The sequence below is a fragment of the Lonchura striata genome, chromosome 11 (genome assembly GCF_046129695.1).
Source record: "Lonchura striata isolate bLonStr1 chromosome 11, bLonStr1.mat, whole genome shotgun sequence".
Lineage (NCBI taxonomy): Eukaryota > Metazoa > Chordata > Aves > Passeriformes > Estrildidae > Lonchura > Lonchura striata.
Window position 1 is genome coordinate 11333329 of NC_134613.1, and position 19358 is coordinate 11352686.

The window sequence follows — 19358 nt, forward strand, 5'->3', positions numbered from 1 at the left end:
CATGCAGAGAAGGAAACACTTATGCTTGCTGGAAATCTAGAGAAAACCAAATAAATACTTGGGTATAAAAGTAAAAAAAGTGACTTCCCCACTGTGCCAGCAGGTAGAATGCTGTGATTGTAGAGGTCATGCCACAGAACCATTGATCAGGCTCTTCCACATAGTGTCCAGTGGAGCTCTAGAGGAAATTACTGAAGCTGAAAACAGCTAAAAAAAAATGCAGATTCATCTGTTTAGGTTTCACAAGAGTGCCCTTTAAAATTCCAGTGGGTTCTGCATCAGATGCTTGTATTTTTGTTATTCCCATTGTCAGCAAGTTCTGTGTTGTAAAATGTGCATGACGAGAAAAGTCAAAAGGTAAAAGTTGATCAGAAAAAAGTTCACAGAAGAATTCTTTTGTTCCACATGTAGTTGTGTGAATAAACTGGATTGCCTGGGAACACGCATATGGAAAAGCTTTCCAGGCAAGTGCTGACATGGAGCAAAGGTGTGAGCAGCCCTTCTACTGCCTGGGAAGGGCTCTGCCTGCAGCTGCTGTGAAGGTGAAGCAGACAAGGCGTTGCTCTGTGTGTAGAGGGATGACTGCAGTAGGTGCCTGTGAAACCACAGCTTACTGGTATTTTCACCCTTCCATGGACTATTGCAGTTATGTGGAGGGTAAATAAATTGCCGGGTTAACCAGTGACAGTTGTGAAATGGAGATGTGCTTAACTGGACGTGGTACGAGAGATCAGAACTGGAGTCCCTACAGGCAATCCTGACAATGACTGCTCCCGTTACTACACAAGAAAGAGGGTTGTTTAGGGTTTGTTTTTTCTTTGGTTTTTTTGTTGTTGGTTTCGGGTTTTTTGTTTTGTGTTTGTGGGGATTTTCTAACAATACAATATAATTTTCCAATTATGAGTGAAAATTTGGGTGAAACTGTGAGCTTCAACATACTCAGTAATGAGCTAAGAGAGCTTGGTTTGCAGTAGCTGTAGAGGTGATAGAGATTGTAACCATTATAAGAGGATATTAGTGAAACTGAAAATAGGAGTAATTGGACCATGTTCAAATGTTGAAAAACTTGGCAAAAGGGCAAAGAAAACAACTGCAAAATATTCTGGTTCTCCTAGATTGGAATTTGAGAGTCTTCTTGTCAATGAAACACGATAAGTTTATTAAATATGTTACAGAATGTATGAGAAAGTTGGTTTTATCTGCTACAGTTTTTATCCTTAATTTCAGCTGTATGTATGCTACTGCAGCTTCAGGACATCTGGGTACAGTGATTTTTTTCAGTTCTGCACCTGCAAGTGTAAGTACACACATAAACAAAAAAGAAATTAAATCTTTCACAAAGCCAAAGAGAAAGAAAAAACCCAACCAGGCATGAAGCTCAGGGGAGCAGTATGACAAGTGCTGAGCTGTAAACAAGCTTGAGAGGGATTTAATTCTTATGACAAGCACCAGTGGTAGCATCTCACATGGACTCGGCATATGCACACATTTCAGAGGAGGAATCACAGAGGACTTAATGCAAATATAAAAAAGCTCAAAGCACATTAGCCTATGCTGTTCTAAAAATAGCCCAAAAAATCAGGATGAGCAAGGGTTGTAATTATCTTGATTTTTCAGATTTTTGCCACTTGTAGGAGGTTTTGTGGTTTGTGCTCACATTATAATTAGACTTTATAACATGCAAACTACAAACTCTTTAGGATAGGGATTGGTTCATATTTGGAGAGCAAGTTCAGCAAGACTTCATTGGGTGGTATTTTTAGGGTGATAGTACAATACAGCCACAGAGTAATAGCTGCTGTTATAAGTTTTAAAGAAGCTTATTTTAGGTCATAGGATTTTTGTTGTTTGTTAAGGAAAGAAAAATAATATGTCATTTGGTATCCATATTAAATTTTAAAAGCCTTTAATGCACACTTCTTCCCTAATTGCAGTCAAGTCCTTTCTCTCAAATATACTTGTAACTGCCTCATTTCTCTAGCAACATTCTGAAGAGTACACACTGCAAACCATCCCCAGCACTCTGTACTTAAGCAGATTTCTCCATGGCAGTTGATGAGTTAGTGCTGCAAGATGTAGCCTGTTGTCATTTAACCTTCAAACAGCTTTGGGATGAGTAGCACATGCTCCCTGTGCTTCAGTCACTGGATAAGTTTGGCTCCTTTAAGAAATTAGAGTAGTGCTTTATTTAGCTTAGATCATCAATTTGATGTTTTCTGCTTTCATCAGTCTGCAAAAAATTAATTTAATGGTTACATTTACTAGCAAAGAGTTAATAATCCCTGGAACTCTGCAGGCTTAGCCAAATACTATTGTGTTGTAGTTAGCTAAAAAAATTAGTTTAACCACATTTTAGATTTCATTGCAGAAGGTAGACTTTAGGAAGAGAGTCTCTCTTGGACCCAATTTTCCTTGCTCACTTAGATGGTTGATAATTGGGTAAACATGTTACTTAACAAAAGTTCTGTTATGTTTTAAATATGCTGAATTTGAAATAGCAGTTTGCAACCCTGATATTTGTGGATTCACACGTGAGATTTTAGGTATGTGCACAAATTACCTTTCATTTGTATGATGGTTCTTAACCTATTTCTGGATCTGTCTCTTTTATTACAAGTGATAGAAAATGGCCCTTCATTTGCAATAGTTGTGACTAACCCTCAAAATAACAATTAACAGGCTTGACTTCACCAGTGGCGTAGTTTTGTCACCTTTGGCACAGAAAGCTAAAACTACTCTTTCCTTCTCTCACAAACACATTAACATAAACTGTTTTAAATATTTTTATTATTATTTTTATTTCTATATTTTTTCTTTTAGGGACAAGTGAACATAGGAAGGGCTCATTTTGTTCTGCAGTGAGTATTCTAATGGATTGCAAGACTGTTAATAAGCATTATGTCTTCTTGGAACCTGTAATTATTTACTTTACTAATTGAAAATTACCTGGATAGATCAATGAATAAAAGAGCACAATATCAGAATCCTTTTTTGCCAAGTGACTAGAAGGAAAATTCTTTGTTACCAGAGCAGATGGAAACTGTTTCAACTGTTCATTATTTACAGAAGTTTTGAGAATCATGTATAGTTTAAAATACTGAAGTGGTTTAACCAAGCATTAAAATTCAAGCATCTCTGAATCTTGAAAGCCAAACGCTGCTGTAGTTTGGATCCCGTAGTGTTTATTTTCTGTTTGAATATTGATAGTGAATATTTGAATAGTGCTTCATATTGCAGAAAGCCACATAGTTCTTCCCATAGTTCTATACAAATATCTCTTCTTAAGGAGGGTCTCTCTCTATATATATTTTTGTTATTAACAGAAATTAAGTTCATTGAACATTACTGTATGCTCTGTTATTGAGCCTAGCTCACATTTCTAGTGGCGTAACTAAATCAAGTGAATAGGAGCTACCAGTAACTTACAATTTAAATCTTGCTACATTTTTTAAGAGTGAGAACAGTACTTTTAGTCCTCTGGTTGCTTATATTGGTCTGAGCGTTCAGAAGGTTGAAAATGCTGCATTTACTAGATTTCTCTTGGTAAAAGACAGGCATTCATTCTGGATGATGAAGATGAGTTTTACCAGAATGCAAAATTATCCTAAACCACTTTAGGATAGAGTTTAAATCTTGCTGCATTAATTTCAGCCCTCTGTAGATGCACAGGGCAAACATCAGTAACCTGCAAGATTTGTTAAAGGCTTTACTCTCCTAATTCCCACTGGGGTATTTTAATGTTGACAGCTGTTAAAATTCTCAAACTGGAGCTTCACATCAGTATTCTCTTCCTCACAGACACCTGTAATGGGATTTAGCTGTTTTCTTTGTTATTCCCTTTGCTCATTTAAATGTAATGCGCATTTCTCATCAGACCACTGGATTAGTTCTATATATATTACTAAAATACACAGATACATGAACACACATATGTTTGTCCCAGAAGAACAGAGCATGGTATTTTGGATGTGATTAAAAAGATGGACAAAGATAAATACAGCACTATAATCCTTGTGCATTTCTTTAAAACAAAGGACTTTTTTTTTCTTATGTGGCCAGGAAGCTGCAGCTCCTTGAAGCACCTGAGATTTTCATCTTCCCTATCCCCTTATCACTGAGCTATGTTCTAGGAGTGGAAAAATTAATTCTATTTATACTTCTGGTGCTTTACTACCAGTAACAGGCTCCTCCCCTGACCTTCCAGTTCCTCTCTTTTATTTATATTAGTTGGAATTGCAGCTTTGGTAACTGTATTTTCCTGGAGGATTTAGCCAGATATTGGACTAGTATTGTATTGCTTTGAGGATTACTAATTCCAGGGCCTTTGTTCTGCACATTATGTGTAAATAGATGTGCTAATGGATGTTTTCACCTGACCTCTGACTGAGCTTCCTATAGAAGCAGTCTTGCCTGCCTTGGTTCATGCTCAGTGCGGGCAGCTCAGGATGTATTGCACTGGAGTGAACTCCCAGCAGCTCAGGTGCAGTGCCTGGGAGGGCAGAGCAGTCCTGGCAGAGCTGGGAAGCTGAGCAGCATTGGCACAGTGGCAGTGATGGGGCTGGGTGGGGCATAATGGGGCTGGAGCTAGATGATCCATTCCTTCCTTCCTTCCTACCCAAACCATGCTATGATTCCATGATAATATTTGATTATACAGCCTGTATATGAGAGAGGCTGCTTTCTCATCAGTCAAAGCTCACGTTTTGTGATGAAGTGGTACCTAAGCACTTAGACATTGACAGAGATAGACTTCAGTAGTTCAGTAATTGATGTGTGGTGTTGTGAGGAAAAAAAACAGTAATGCAAGGAAAACATGTAAAATACTTCATCTGAACAAAATCACTTCTAGTCTGCTCTTGCCTTTTATTTTAGCTACTTAGGGAAGTGGTAATTAACAATGCTATTTTAGCTGTGCAACTTCAGCCTTTCAATCCCAACCCCTGTTATTGTCATTTTTAACTTCACAGCTGTGTGCAGAAGCCCAACCCAGTATACATGGTATACTTTTTGCTGACTAGGTAAGAAAAAACTATACCATATAAATATTACCTACTTAACAAAAAAATCCTGTAAGAAGTTGACAGTGGGAGGTTGGAGAAAGGAAGGATTTTAATGGATCCAAGTCTGAGACATGAAGAAGCAACTTTCTAAAATTAGCCATTGATGAACATCAAGATTAAGCAGAGAATATATAGTATCTTTTGTAGAAACAAAGTACTTCCTAATGTCCATTCCAGCGTTTTCCATTTACAAGGCTGTTCCTGAGCAAGTGACCAAGGTATAATACTAAAAATATAGGGAGAAGCAGCAGTCATATAGAACAGAAGATTTACTTTAGAACAGTACAGACAACTTTGGAGTTACAAAAAAAAAAAAAAAAAAAATCCCCTGCAACATACTTTACTTGAGTAACAAAGGTAGGTTTTAGGTAGGTTTTGAATCTTGTTATTATTTTTGATGGTATAAAAGTCATATTTGCATATTTGAATAACCAGATTTTGACATCTCATCTAAAGCCTTTTCCTGACATAACTTAAAAGCAGAGAATGCACAGTTTCTAATAATAAAAATATTTGCTTTTTTTAAACATAGGAATATACTAGTAAAAAGAGGTTACCTGTGCATCAAGCATAAAGAATAATGTTGTCTTGTTCTAATGTGTCAAAATATTCTTTAATGAGGAAAGGTATATAAAATGTACAAAGCAGGGTAAAGCAGCTACTAATACCTTCATTACTGTCTGTCAACAAATGACAGTCCTATCAGTAAATGAATGAGCCAGCAGGGATAAATGCACAGGTTATAGAAATAGCTTTCACAGTGATCTCTAAACACAGAAAATGCAGTTGTAAGCTTTCAAATTTCAATGCAGTCCTTTTGGCAGTAGGAATGTATGAATGTGTCAGGTGTCAAAAAATGTTTTACTCTTCATATTCCATAATTAATCTTTGTGCTTTTTTTATTTTATTATTTTAAATACCCCTTGTGAAATATCAGTGAGTTTTACCCTTTAAAATTTTGTAGCCACTAGCATTATTATGGACTGCAGAATTCAACCTACTAATTATACTTCTAACAAGCTGATGGGGTTTTGGCCTTCCAGAATTCATGTATCTCTTTGTCTTGCTTGAGGCATAGCAGAGCTTAATACCTTGAGCAAAATGCTGATCTGACCTTTGGTTCCAGGAGGTGATGCTGGGACACAATCTTTTTGAGGCTCATTCCAATAATAAAATTACAGTTTTAATGATGGCTCTGCAAACATATGGCAAACAGAAAACATTTCTAAAACAACATAGCTTCCATTAAACCTCTGGAAAGGCTAAATCCAGCAAATTGTTAAACACCAAAGTGTTTGTTTTACTTTGTTTAGTTATTTAACACCTGCCTCCCTCCTTTAAGGTATAATCAGCATTAGAAATACTATTGCTCATCAGGTTGTCAAATCTTAAAGCACATATACAGTTCTTGCAGCTTTAAAACTGTACTGCTGCTGCTTCTTTAAAGCTGCACCTGATGTTTACCTGAGAAACAGTGAAAGGAGACTGTATTTCTCATAAATTAATTTATGAATATTTATACACCAGATGGTTTTTCAAGTGCTGGCCAACGGATCGTGTTTAAACCAGAGCAATTGAGAAAGATTGAATAAACTCATGGAAATATCCATGATGGGGTAGTACATTTTTGACTTCTAACAGCCAAATTATTTATGCATTGGGAAGCATATTCTGGAGGTTCACATTCTTGCTTGTGCATTTGATCGTATAGTTAGCCTGTGCTTTTAAGAGCATTCTTACTGCTGTATAGAACACAAGATTAGCAAAGGCTGAAGGTATGATGATGCCATTAATATGAGTATCTGTCCATAGTGTCCCTCAGAAGTCAGACCATGACAATGCATACTTTGAAAGATGAAGTCTTTGAGATGTGGGCAAAGAGGCAGCAGAGAAAAGGGATAATTTACTGTAAAAGGTGCATTCCATCCTCCCCTTATTTGTGTCTATTTTATGCACTTTAAATTAGCTACAGTACATTTATTTTGATGTATTTGCCGAAGCACTTTGTCAATTCCCAAGTAGCATTTGATAACAGACTGAATTTTGGTGCCATCATCTGTTGGCCATGCACAATTACAGCATGGGCAGACGAGGATCCTGAAATATTTCTTGTACTGCTTGTTTTACATCCAGCTTCTTTTCTTGTGCTCACACCTTATGTATTGTGCTTTTAAAAAACAAACACATACAGAAGGCTATATAGTGGAGCAACCATTGTCTGTTGGGCTGGATGTCATATATGAATACTGGCACAGACAAAACAGGCTTTTTACAGGGAAATAAACTAGACAGTGTGAACTCTAGAACTACATCTATAAAGCTGATTTTTACATAGCCGCTTTGTGTAAAAAGCTATAGGTGGTACTGATATTAGGCAGCAACAGTATGTATTGAAGTTATGCTTCTGTTTGGAAACTTCTGCTTTGTCTCAGTCAAGAGTTTGAGTTGCATGAGCAACTCAAAAGTTTGAAAGTATTTAATAGTGACTTAATTCTGCTCTAGAAAGTAGACCTCAAACTCCAGGTTTTTAGGGGTAAAGTATCTTGCCAGTAATGTGTGTGTTTTCTTCAAGATTAGCTTCTGCAGAAAGATTGATTCTTTGCTTTACCAAAGTGGTGTCTTTACACCATCATCAAGAGACAAGATTTAACATGATTCTTACTTGCTGGTGGTAGTATACACTCTAATAGGGCTTTTCTAGCTGTGAGGTGGTGTAGTAGTAAGAATCCTCTCCACATTTGAAGCTTAACACTAGGTGAAAAACTTCTCTCCATTTGTAGCTTCAGCCTCTGTTTATGAATTTTTATCCAAGTCAAACAAAAGAAAAAAGTTTGAAGATGCTGGAAAGATGTCTGGCCTAAGAGTCACAGTTGTCACAATGAAAAATGAGCCTTGGCTACACCTCAGGGCTATGTGCCTGATGTTTGTGGATGCAAGTCATTGTCCAAAGACGTCTGTGTCTGAGTTGATCTTTTTCCATTAAGAAGCAGTGCAGGGAGCTGCTGACACGATCTCACCCTGAGGTAGATGTTTCTAACTGGCAGGCACACCTGCCTTCTAGCCATTATCAGTAACAAGATTTTGGGGGATGCTGTGGTCTGAGTTTTGCTAAGATGGATCCCATACTTAGCCATACTGTCACTACATTTCTGTCACTGGAAACAAACTCCATAATGAATATTTATAAAAGATTGTCAACTGAAAATTAGTTACTTGGAATATCCCTGAGTAGCATACTGGAAAATGGCCCAGTTCTGAGCAGAGGGTCAGACTAGACAACTGCCAGAGTCCAGTCCACCCTCAGCTTTCTGAGGGTGTTTAAACCCAGTGTTTCTGGCTTTAAAGCAGGTACCCTTTCTCAAGGGTGAGAACCAAGGGGGAAGCTTTCTCTTGTAATGTGTGTGGGATTGCTGTGTTTGATCCTTAGCAACCAAACAGATATATAACATTTATAACTCAGTGACAGATCTGTGCTGCACAGTAAGCTGCCCAGGTGGACTCAAAACTTGTCACTGATTTTTGCACTCTCTTAATCTTCCTGTTTATTCTGCGCTTCATTAAAGTCAATCTCTGCTGGACAGACTGTCACTCAGGCTAGGCTGGTCCTGCTGTCTGCACTCTCTGGGGATCACCCTTCATCCTGATAAATGGTCTATTAGGAGAGCACGTGTCAGAGAGATACCCTTCGTGAAGCTAAATAGATTAGAGTCTCTTCCTCTGAACAGTCTCAGTGGAATGGGGTAGGCGTGATCATTAAAGTGGATTTAGAATGAGAAGATGCTATTCCTCAGGATAGAAATTACTCTGAGTTTACAAAGGTATGGATTAGTTCTAATAAATATATAAGGTGAAAAGCCCCAGTGTTAGCATTTGCCACCAGAACAAATGCAGTGTGATGGTCTGGAAGTTGCTGTTCTGGAAGTTCTTATGGTGTCCCCTTGGGGGTTTAATAGATCCTGCCTTTCTTTGTGCTTTTGTAATACATTTCTATAACTAGTGCAATTGCCAGCATGAAGGAGCTGTACAAATTCAATATTCTTGCAGTGCAGCTTAGCAGCTGCAGGTACATTAGGACTGGTAAAATGACCAGTAAAGGGACAGGATTTCTGGTTCTTACAGACATCCTATCCCCCAGCTGTGGCATTGGGAGTAATTGCTGCTCTGTCCTTGACCCTCTAAACACATCATGGTAACAGCAAGGCCAAAAAATCCCTTGCAAAAGCAAAGGCTGCCTTTGAAATTACGTTTACAAGCATGGCATCACACACCCAAATGCTTCTGGTCCATGTTCTGGTGCTGCCTTTACCTGGTGCAGGTTTCCTCAGGTGGGACTCGTTGCTCAGGTTGCTCATGTTTCTTTCTCTCTGGAGTTTGGGTAGTGGTAGGGATAGGAAGATGAACTCAGCTGTTGCTCTGAGGTTAGTGGATGTTTAGCAGAGTTTGCCTCTGTTTTGCAGACCCTCAGAGGCAGCTTCAAGCTCTCAAAATTGGTTTTTTTTTGTAATTACTTTTTTATTAATTTTTTTTTCCTTCACTTTCATCTTCCCTTTCTCTGCATTACTAGGCGAGGGTGAAGGGAAAATGGATTCCAGGCTTTTCCACACAGCTCTCTGTGTCCTAAGCAGCCTTTTCCATTGGCAGCACAAGTCTCCGTGTCTCTGGTCTTGAGCTTATTCCCTGCTCTGTGGATGTTTGGTGTTGCAGGGATGCCTGTGGGAAAGGAAAAGCCTGTGTAAAGAGTAGGCAGGCGAGATCGTGGTGCTTCTTTTCTGTTGCTTGAAGGAACATGCAGAAGCTCTGATTTTCACCCTTGTTGGAGCCAGTCCAACAGAAACCTCTCAGTTCTCTTGGCACCAAAGAGAGTGGCAGGTCCTCATTGGTGGCATTTGCACCAAAAATGGGGAGGGAATGCTGCCAGAAAACTCTCTTTTGAGAAGAGTGGCTATCACCTAGGGAGAGGATAGAAAAAGATTATGCTGAGGAAGTTAATTTTAAATTAATTAAAGCAAGAGAAGTTCAGATTTTCTAGCAGCGCATCTTCCAGAAAAAGAAATCAAATAAAATAACAAAAAAATATAAACAGCATATTCACCATTAGTTTCAATGAAGGATTAAGCAAATATGTAGACTTTTTAATAATAGCAATAAAAACCTACAAGTATCATAAAAATATTCATGTTGTAAACTCATGTAATTGCTTGCAGTTATTGTTCCTAAACTGCATCTTGTTTTTCGCAACAGTAATATATTCTCTGTCTGCCTGGGAAGATTTGGTAGACAATGACTGCAATGATGGTACAAAAGTTGAAAGAGGTAATGTGGGGGAGTTCTGGAAGACTCTTTTCAGCTCTCTCTTTTGTTGTCATTTATTTAAATGCAAATCTTTCAGGGGAAAAAAAAAGTCCAAAATCTGATAAATATTCAATAGCCTTGGTGCATTCATGAATGTGAGGCTGAGGTTATGGAAATGGTGAGTCACACAGAAACTTGTCCAGGGAAACAAGGCACTTCTGTGGAAGGAAGAGCAGCAAACTCTTAAATTAAGCCAAGGCCTAGAGTGTATTTTAGTCTTTTCTAATAGTGAATTTTAAAGATATACTATGTAGGAAAATAGTCACTTTGGTGATTTTTAGGCAGGTCTAGGCAGCACTGCATTCAGACAGCTGTAACCAGTGCAGCCTCTGCTCCCAGGTCCAAGAAGGACAAGTGCCTGTGATGTTACTGTGAGAAAAGTAGGTGTCTAGGAAGCCTGAGACCAGGTCAGAGCACACAGCTGGAGTCAGAATTGAGAGTGCTGAGGGTGGTGTCCAGGAATGTGGTTCTGTTGTGTTGTTTCAGGTTCTGGTTTGTCTTAGTAGAAGAGCTCTCCCCAGGCCAGGATCCTCTCCCAGGGCTGGACAGAGTCTGATGCAAGCAGGTACCAAAGCTCATTTTCCCTTTCTGTTCCTTGGTGAATCAGTGTTTGTATGCTGTGACTTTGTCTCCCTGGGCAGCATGCCCTCAAATGTGGCCTGGGGAGACCTTCTTTTCCTCTGTCAGTCCTGAAGAGGGGTATGAGAGACAGCTCCTCCACCTGAACAACGTTATGGAATGCTATGAATATGTTAATTCTCTAATTTAGTAAGGTTAAAACTTACTTGACCCATTTAAAAAATGTTGCTGTTTCCAGGGTATCAACAATTTAAAAAGTACCTGAAAGAGTCCTGCAGAATAGATTGGGTGTATGTCATGAATGTCATGTTATTTCATGGCTTTACATTTAAGCATCCTAATTACCACATCTCATTACACTTAGAAGATTACCAACTAGAACAGGTTCAAAACTTTGTGTAAATGAAATCTGCAGAGCATAAAGGGAATTCACAGGAAACATCTTTTGTTTGTAGGTAGAGATGACACAAAAATGTGTGGTTTGGTATTTGTTGTATACTGGTATTGTTATTCTTGTCTATTTGTTATGTTTCTGCCATAGTTCATTTTGAGTTCATTACAGAGCTTTGCCTTACAGTATGACATGACTAAACTTATGTTTAGCATTATTATTATATAATTTTCTTGTAAGCTCTGCCTGTTTTATTGCTGAACTATAAATTTTTAGCAATATTATTTAGAAAATAAATGTCAGCAAATGTCTAGGATTTTTTCAGGTTTTACTCAGATCAATTTAAACTGTTTGAATCTTAAATAAAGTAAAATACAGCTTAGTAGAGCCTATAAATGTAACATTAATATTCATTTATCACTGACAAGGACTGGCCAGAAAATTACTATTAAGAAGGGTTTCCATACATTTTGGGATGAAAATAATATATTTTATTCATGGCTTCTGGAGGAAAAAGGAACAAATTCTCTATCTGATGCAGCTGAGGGCATGGAAGATGGATCTTCTATATCCAAAACCACTGGCTATTTTATTTAAGATATACCTCACTTTACATTTTCACATCCCACTTTGAAGGCACATTTTGATTATTATTGGTTAGCTGTTTTCTTGCTTTCAGTTGAGTACAAACTGCTACAGGGACTCAGGCTTCTGTCCTCAAGCTGAAGGTGTCCAGAGAAGGATTTGCACATGGAGACTCCCTTCTACACCTTAGGTCTGGCCTGGCTGGACACCTTTCCCATCCTAGGCTGTGTGCAGAGTGACAAAATGCTTTGCCATGACTTGCTAAGCCAGCCTGGGAGCCAGGCAAGGTGGATGTTTGCTGTCTGGAAGGCAAAGACAGTAAGTTTTTCAAATACTGAAATTCAGAAGAAGAAAGCCGCCCCCCCCTCCCCCCCCATAAGAAATTAAATAAAAATGCATAGTCCTTCAGGAAACTATCATGCATTGCATAACAAGTAGATAAGAATGAATTGTTCCTTTCAAGTCTGTTTTAAAAAGAGGAAAACACTTAGAAAGTGAATCTTGCACTCTAGATAAAAGCAATTTTGTTTTATGCTGCTGCCAGTGAAGAGTCCTGTTGCAGTGGGAACTTGAAAGTCAATAAACATTAATTATTTACATTAATTATTTAGAAGACAAAGGATAAAAATAAATTAATATTAAACCAGAATTAATCCACTGTATAAGCACTAAAGAATGTGTGTGTGTTCCTAGCAAATTGATTGTGACATCCATTTGGAATCTCCGTTTACATACATGAAGAAGGTCTAAGTGAATGTTTCATTATTTAATTGTAAATATATTTTAACTAAAATGCATGAACTAACTGTTAAGGATCAAGTAATTTAAATTATAATATCTATAGTATATAAAAACAGACATGTCTGGCCAGATGATGTAAGAATAAGGAGTGACTGGATTTCAAATAAGTAACAAGCAACTAAAAATTATGTGCTTTGGGATTCACCTGATCACCACACAGTAAAACAACCTGCAAAGAAGAGATGAGGCAATTTAAGAGAAAGGTTTCCATGTTGGAGGAGCAATGAAGAATCTCATTTAACAGAGATATTGGGTTAGTCATACTTTTTGCTTCTTCTGTCTGCAAAAATCAGGTCTCAACAGAGCTCTTGGATCCTGGAGAAACCTGATGAGAGACATCATTCCAAACCCACTGACAGAGAAGGAAGAGGAGTAATAGTACTCACATGTAAATAAAGTGAGGCAAGCCCTGGAAAATGCTTCACAACAAGAGGAAAAATTGAGGAATTAGGAGTGCTTGAAAGAGTACTTTGTAGTACAAACACCTGTGGGATGGGAAGAAAATACTAAACAGGTAATGGAGATCAGAGAAGGTAGAAGTAATTCCTCTGAAAATACTACCATGAGGTTCTTGAACCACAGTTGTATCTCTAGTAAACATCTGAATAGATAGGGAGTCAAGAAATGGTTATTTATTAGCTAAAGCAAAAAAAGTCAATGGGTACTGCTTTCAAACATACATACTATCTGAAGGGCAAGTCTGTGTAAAATGTTTTCCAAATGAACTTGGTTAAAATTTCGAAAGTATGGGTGGTTGGGAATGAGACAATAGAGGAAAAGTAGAAACTGCTCATCTTAATATATCTTGTAAAATTCTATAGGTCACTTATTTTCAGGTTGTGTGCCCTTATTAAAGCACCAAGCATGTTTCTGGACTACAGTAAAAGCACAGTTGTTCAACAGTGGTGTTTATCTGTTAGTTCAGCACAGTGACCACTGATTCTTGTGTGAGTGACAGAAAGGTTAAGTTAGAGATCTCCTGAGGAAGGACTTTTTAGCCATAGGGGACAAAAGGAGGGGAAAAAAAAGGACTGACAAAGGTTGTATACAAAGAAGCCTTTAATGAAGATTTGCCATAAGGCAAGATAATAGTTCTTGAGTGTTATGAACTGCAGAAACTGCATGAACACATTATATTTTAAACACTTAATCTGTTTTACAAACTATGTACATTCTTCTGCTAAATAAGATGAATTGGGATTCAAGAAGCAGCACATCCTGACAAATCTTCTCCTGAAGGCATCCATTAATATAAATCAACAGTAGCAATTTTGTTTGATCATTTATTTGCAAGAATCATTAAGGTTTATTAGCATAATTATTCCCTGTGGGACTTCATGTCACATAAATGAAAAATGGCATTATCAATATTTAAAAGATAAGTATGTAATGTTCAGAGTACTTAAACAGTACTCTGCAGGTGGTGTCCAGCTGTAGCAAATTAGATTAGGTTTGATTTCTGAATTCTAGAGATATAACTAGAGACAAAACTAGGTTCCTTATTGTGCAAGGTGTAAGCACACAGCCACACTCTGTAGTTATTCATCACTGTATGTGTGTGGAACACTGTTTTCTGATTTCAAGAAAACAATCTGACTTAAGATACCAAGGGGGAAGCGAATGTTGCTCACTGGTGGAAATCCTTCTATAATATTGTTTTCTTATTTTTAACAGTTCCATGATATGATCTCAAATTTTCTCAGTGAAAGAAGACAGCTTGCTCCCTCATCTCAGTGCAGACATGGAGAGAGGCCCTGCTTTCCTGCAGGAGCTCTGGAACCAAAATCAGCTGGTGCCTGTGTACCAACTGTGATCATCTTGGTACTACCAATGAGCTTGGCTTACAGGAGCACTTTTTGAATGAGACATGAGGATTGATGCACAGCAAAGCCTGTGGGTAACGCTGTGCTGGGAGCATTTCACTGACAGAAATCTGTGGGCTTTGTCTGGCCCACAGCAATGCAGAGCTAATTCACCGCTTCACTGAGGAATTTTTGTTGGAGCACGAAATTGCTGTTTTAGCAGCAGCAAAATCAGTAACCACTGTGTTCTCTTCTCCTCTCTAAAAGCTCTTGAATAAAACATCAGTGATTTTACTAAACATGCCCCAGGACTCCTCCAGACACATCCTTGTGTGGGGCAGGGAAGCAGAGCCTCCACCAGCCTGGAGCTCATCATGACACTCTGCCAAGGCTGCTGGGCAGGAGAAGATGCCAGCAGGAGAGATGGATGCAGGCAGCAGAATGACTTTCACCTTGCTCTCAGCCCTTTCTGGGACTGATGTTTGTTTTCTGTTATTGCCCTTCAGTTGCCCTTTCCGTTGGTTGGTTTGAGGTTATGGCTACAGATTAATTTGTTTAATACTCTGTTGTTGGCAGCAGACATCTTTTTTCTTAGTATTCTGCTCTTTGCTAAGCTCCCCTTTGGAGCTCCTCAGCTTTTTAATTATTCACAAAAGCTGAACGGAACTCTTTGGAATTAATTGTGTTTGGTGGTGTGTTACAGGATTGAAAGGGGTTCTGCTTACTTCTAAGTACATTTCCTGGTGCTTTCAAGTCTGCACTTAAGTTAGAACACATGGCCACACCTGGACTTGGTGCTTCCCAGGGAGTGGGCAGTCCCCAGGAACTATCTCACCCTTTTGCTCAGTGTATGCTCTTTTATGGGTGCTGCTATAGGAAGAGTAGTAAAGCTTAACACTTAATAGCTTATTTTCAATATGTTATTCAGCCTTGGAAATTACAAATCTTCAGTCCAGAGGTGTATGTTCTGATGGCATTGCATACAAAATGCTGAAAAAGAAGCCGTGTTCAGTGCTTAATGACAGCCAAAATCATGGTGGGGATGATCACTGGGTGGAGGCCATGACTGGTTTTAGTTTTCCCTCTGCCCATTCAGTTGGGCACTTGGGCAGAAGAGCTTGCAGGCTGGTTACACAAATACCTCTACACTCCTCACAGAAGAGACAAGGATAGGCTAAAATAGAAAAAAATCTAATCTTTCCTTTCAAACAAAAAGTTGCAAGTGAAGCTTGTTATCTTCAAGGACACTTTTTGACAAATAGTTGTATAAGAGGTCCCATGTCAAAATCTCAGTAAATAGATAGTTTTTAAAAAAACTTTTACAAACAGAACTTTCATACTCATAAACCTTTAGATTCTCTTCTAAAAGACATTTCCATTCAGTTTCCCGAGTAAGGACTCAGTCCTTTTGCTTGAACATAGGATATCTGGTCTCTTCCATTGGTTATGATAGGTAAGGGATAAAGGTCTTGCTGCAAAAACGAGAAGTGTCATTATTGCAGTGTGTTACAATATTCTTTGCAGAAGAACTATATTCGCTGGACAAGGTATTTAAAAAAAATTCATAGAAGCGAAGCAGAAAGCCTGATATTCTCAGCAGAAAGCACGTGTGTGTTCCTCTCAGAAAACTGAGTCCTACAGCTAAATACTTATTAAACCCACATTTGTGTAATCAGAAACAGATGTATTTTTGTTGAACATATTTGAAGCACTGAGTATTTTTGTTTCTTGTAATATTTTAGTTTAGAGTCCATAATGTCATGAGTAAAAGATTGCTTTTGCCTACTGCTGCTATGGGGCATATTTTCCCTACTACTGCAAGATAATTAAAAAAGAAAAAATTAGTGCTAAGTCTTTGTTGACAGTGATAGCCCCTTAGCTGCTAAATCTGCTGTCCCATCCATCACTAATCTCAAGCAAAGCAAGCATTAGTTTCTCTGTGACTTATCTAGGTCCTTAGTAGATCAATAGCACAGCTCAGATGTTTCAGTCTCTTGCCTGTTAATTCACATTTATCTTTTCATCCAAAGAAGGTAAATTACCTCACAGAGAAGCTGTGCTATCCCCAATAGTGGTTTTTAATGTTGCAAAGTCAGCATGACCCACATATCTTATCTCAGCTGGAATGCATTTGTCACTGTCTCATGTTATGATCATCTGGTAAAATGCCCTAGAAAAGAGATAAACCTGCAAAATGGCTTCACCATTTTCATTTAATGACCTTTCCTGTTATGTGTTCCTATATCACCTTCAACTGAAACTGCTAAATAAAGGGAACTTACTTGTTCCCTTTAATGCTCCATTTCATCGTTTTTACCATTAGCACTTCTCAGCAGTCTTCACTTTGCTGTCAGGAGGTCATCAGTGGGTGCTAATACTGAGGTTAAGAACTGACTCATTTATTAAGAAGCTGTGTTAATACTGAGAAAGTACTGCTGAGTTTAACTCTACATTTGTACAGTTGGCTGCTGATTATCTAAAAGCTTTTCAGGCTCTAGGAGGGTTTAATGCTCTTAGGAAAAAGAAATGAGAATCAGGTCACTGACCTATACCTGTAACCAGGCTGCTGCAAATAAATGCTGTATGCAACAGGAGTTTGATAGCAGTTATGCAGCTGGGACTCATTCCTTTCCATACTACAGGAAGGCAGATATTTGATTATCTGTTATTCTAAAAACACTATAATGGAAAGAAAACTTAAATATAAACACACTGATTTATAAGAAGTCTGACATAGCTGAAACAGTGCATTTTTATTCTCCTTTAAAAGAGCAGAGCAATTCTGTCTGGACTGAACTCTGCTCTGCAGTGTCAGATTCTTAGGTCTTTAACTGAGAAATGAATCAGTGCCATCAAGGAGCTCTGCTTTTGACATGAGGAGAAGGTGGGTCTGTTTTCAGCTCAGTGCTCGATTTCTTCCCAAATAAGAAGGTGCGAGGGAGGCTCCAGGGAGCAGTGACTTGCTGTGATTGCAGAGCTGGGAGGAGGAGAAGCAAAGCCAGGTGCTTCCCTCTCAGGTGGAGGAGGAGCTCCTGACTGAGATGACCTTGATGAGGAGGAGAACAGGAGGTGCCAAGAGGGCCTGGCACAGGAATGGCTGGCCAGGTGTGGGTGAGCAGAGAACCAACAGGGAGGCGCAGCCAGAGCCCGGGGGCCGGAGAGCAGCAGGGGCTACAAACTGAGCTTCTGGCTGGATGTAAAGGGAGGGAACAAAAAAATGAAGATACCCAAGCTTTAGGACAGCAGCCTGCATTTCCTGGGGGTGCTCTCAAGAGATGAAACCCACAGTTGCGTCTAAGCTGAGAGAAACAATTGTTTTCTATCTCTTACATACTCAGTTTAATGGAAGAACAAGGCAAGGACATATTGGGTGTTTCTGTGGAGTTTCTGGGTTATTTTCCCCTCCTTGTTCTCTACATGCAGTGACTGTGCTGGAAGGTTACTTATGTTCCTCTGGAAATCTGCAGGCATTTTACTGAGCTGTCCCTGTGCCTTAATTTATGTTGGGGAAAACAATCAGGCCATTAAAGGTAAGAGATTCTGAGCACAAACTGCTATAAGATATTGAGAGCACAAGAATTCTCTGTTGCATTTTTTTTTTTCTTCCTTGTATTTTAAGCACACTTCAGCAAATGTATGAGAAGTAAAAATACAGTAAAGGCTCCAAGGACTGGAAACCTCAAAATATTTTTTCCATTGGGAATCTTTCAGGGTATTAGTCCTGTGTTCTGTCTCTTCCGTGAAATATACACTGCTGGCAAATACTTTACATGTAAATACAAGCCACCTCTTAATTTTAAAAATAACTTTGTCAACTGATCCATTGGTCTCTGGTATATATTTTGCTCAAGCATTTTTACTCACACTTTTCTGTCTGAGTGCTCTGGTGTCCTGGAGACTGACTCAGGGTATGTTTATGCTCTTCTTCTAGAGGGTTGCTGTTCCAAAAGGAAGATGTCATGTGAAAAAAGATGACATTTTACATCTCAAGGTTATTTGCTTTTATTTCATGAAGTGAAGGGTAGGGATTTAATTTTGTTCTTTCGTTTGGTAAGAAGGAAAATTCTGTTTATTTCCAGTGAGGCACATAGGTGTTTATTGAGGAGAAGGGACAGCAAAAATATATTTTGCATCTTTATTGCCCCAGTCTTGCCACCTCCAAACCTTGAGCACTCAAAGTCACTGCTGTGCAAGAATAGTTAAAAGATTCCTTCTTTCTAAGTCAATGCCTTGGAATCACATTAATTTTATAAAGTAGGTGACGTTAATGAATTTGAAATACTGTGTTAAAGAAGCTTAAATGTCTTTTGTTTGACTCAACTATGTGGAAAAGAACATTAGGGTGAGAAAGTGGGTGGGGAGAGTCTGGGGAGTTGGTTGCCACCACGTTGTTTCCTTCCTGGAGCAGAGTCAGTCCAAGAAAACTGTAGGGAGCAGTTGTGCTCTGTGTAAGGAATATTGAGGGCTGCATTTTCTTAAATAAAGCATACTCTGTACCAAGTAACTACCAGAATTATGGTTCATGTTCTGGCTGTTGTGTTCTGCCCGGTGCCTGTATCTCCCATAGCTGGTGGAGATTCATCGTCATCGCTGCGAAGGAGACAAATTCCTAATTAAACGCTGCCCCCTGGGGTTTGTGTACAGAGGCGAGTCAAGTGCATTAATTTAAAACCACGAGTCAAGAAACGCATTTAAATACCCCGCGTGACGTCACCTCCATTGGCCCCGCCCACTGGCGATGACGCGCAGGGTCGGCTCGCCATCTCGGCCAATCAGCGAGGGCGATAC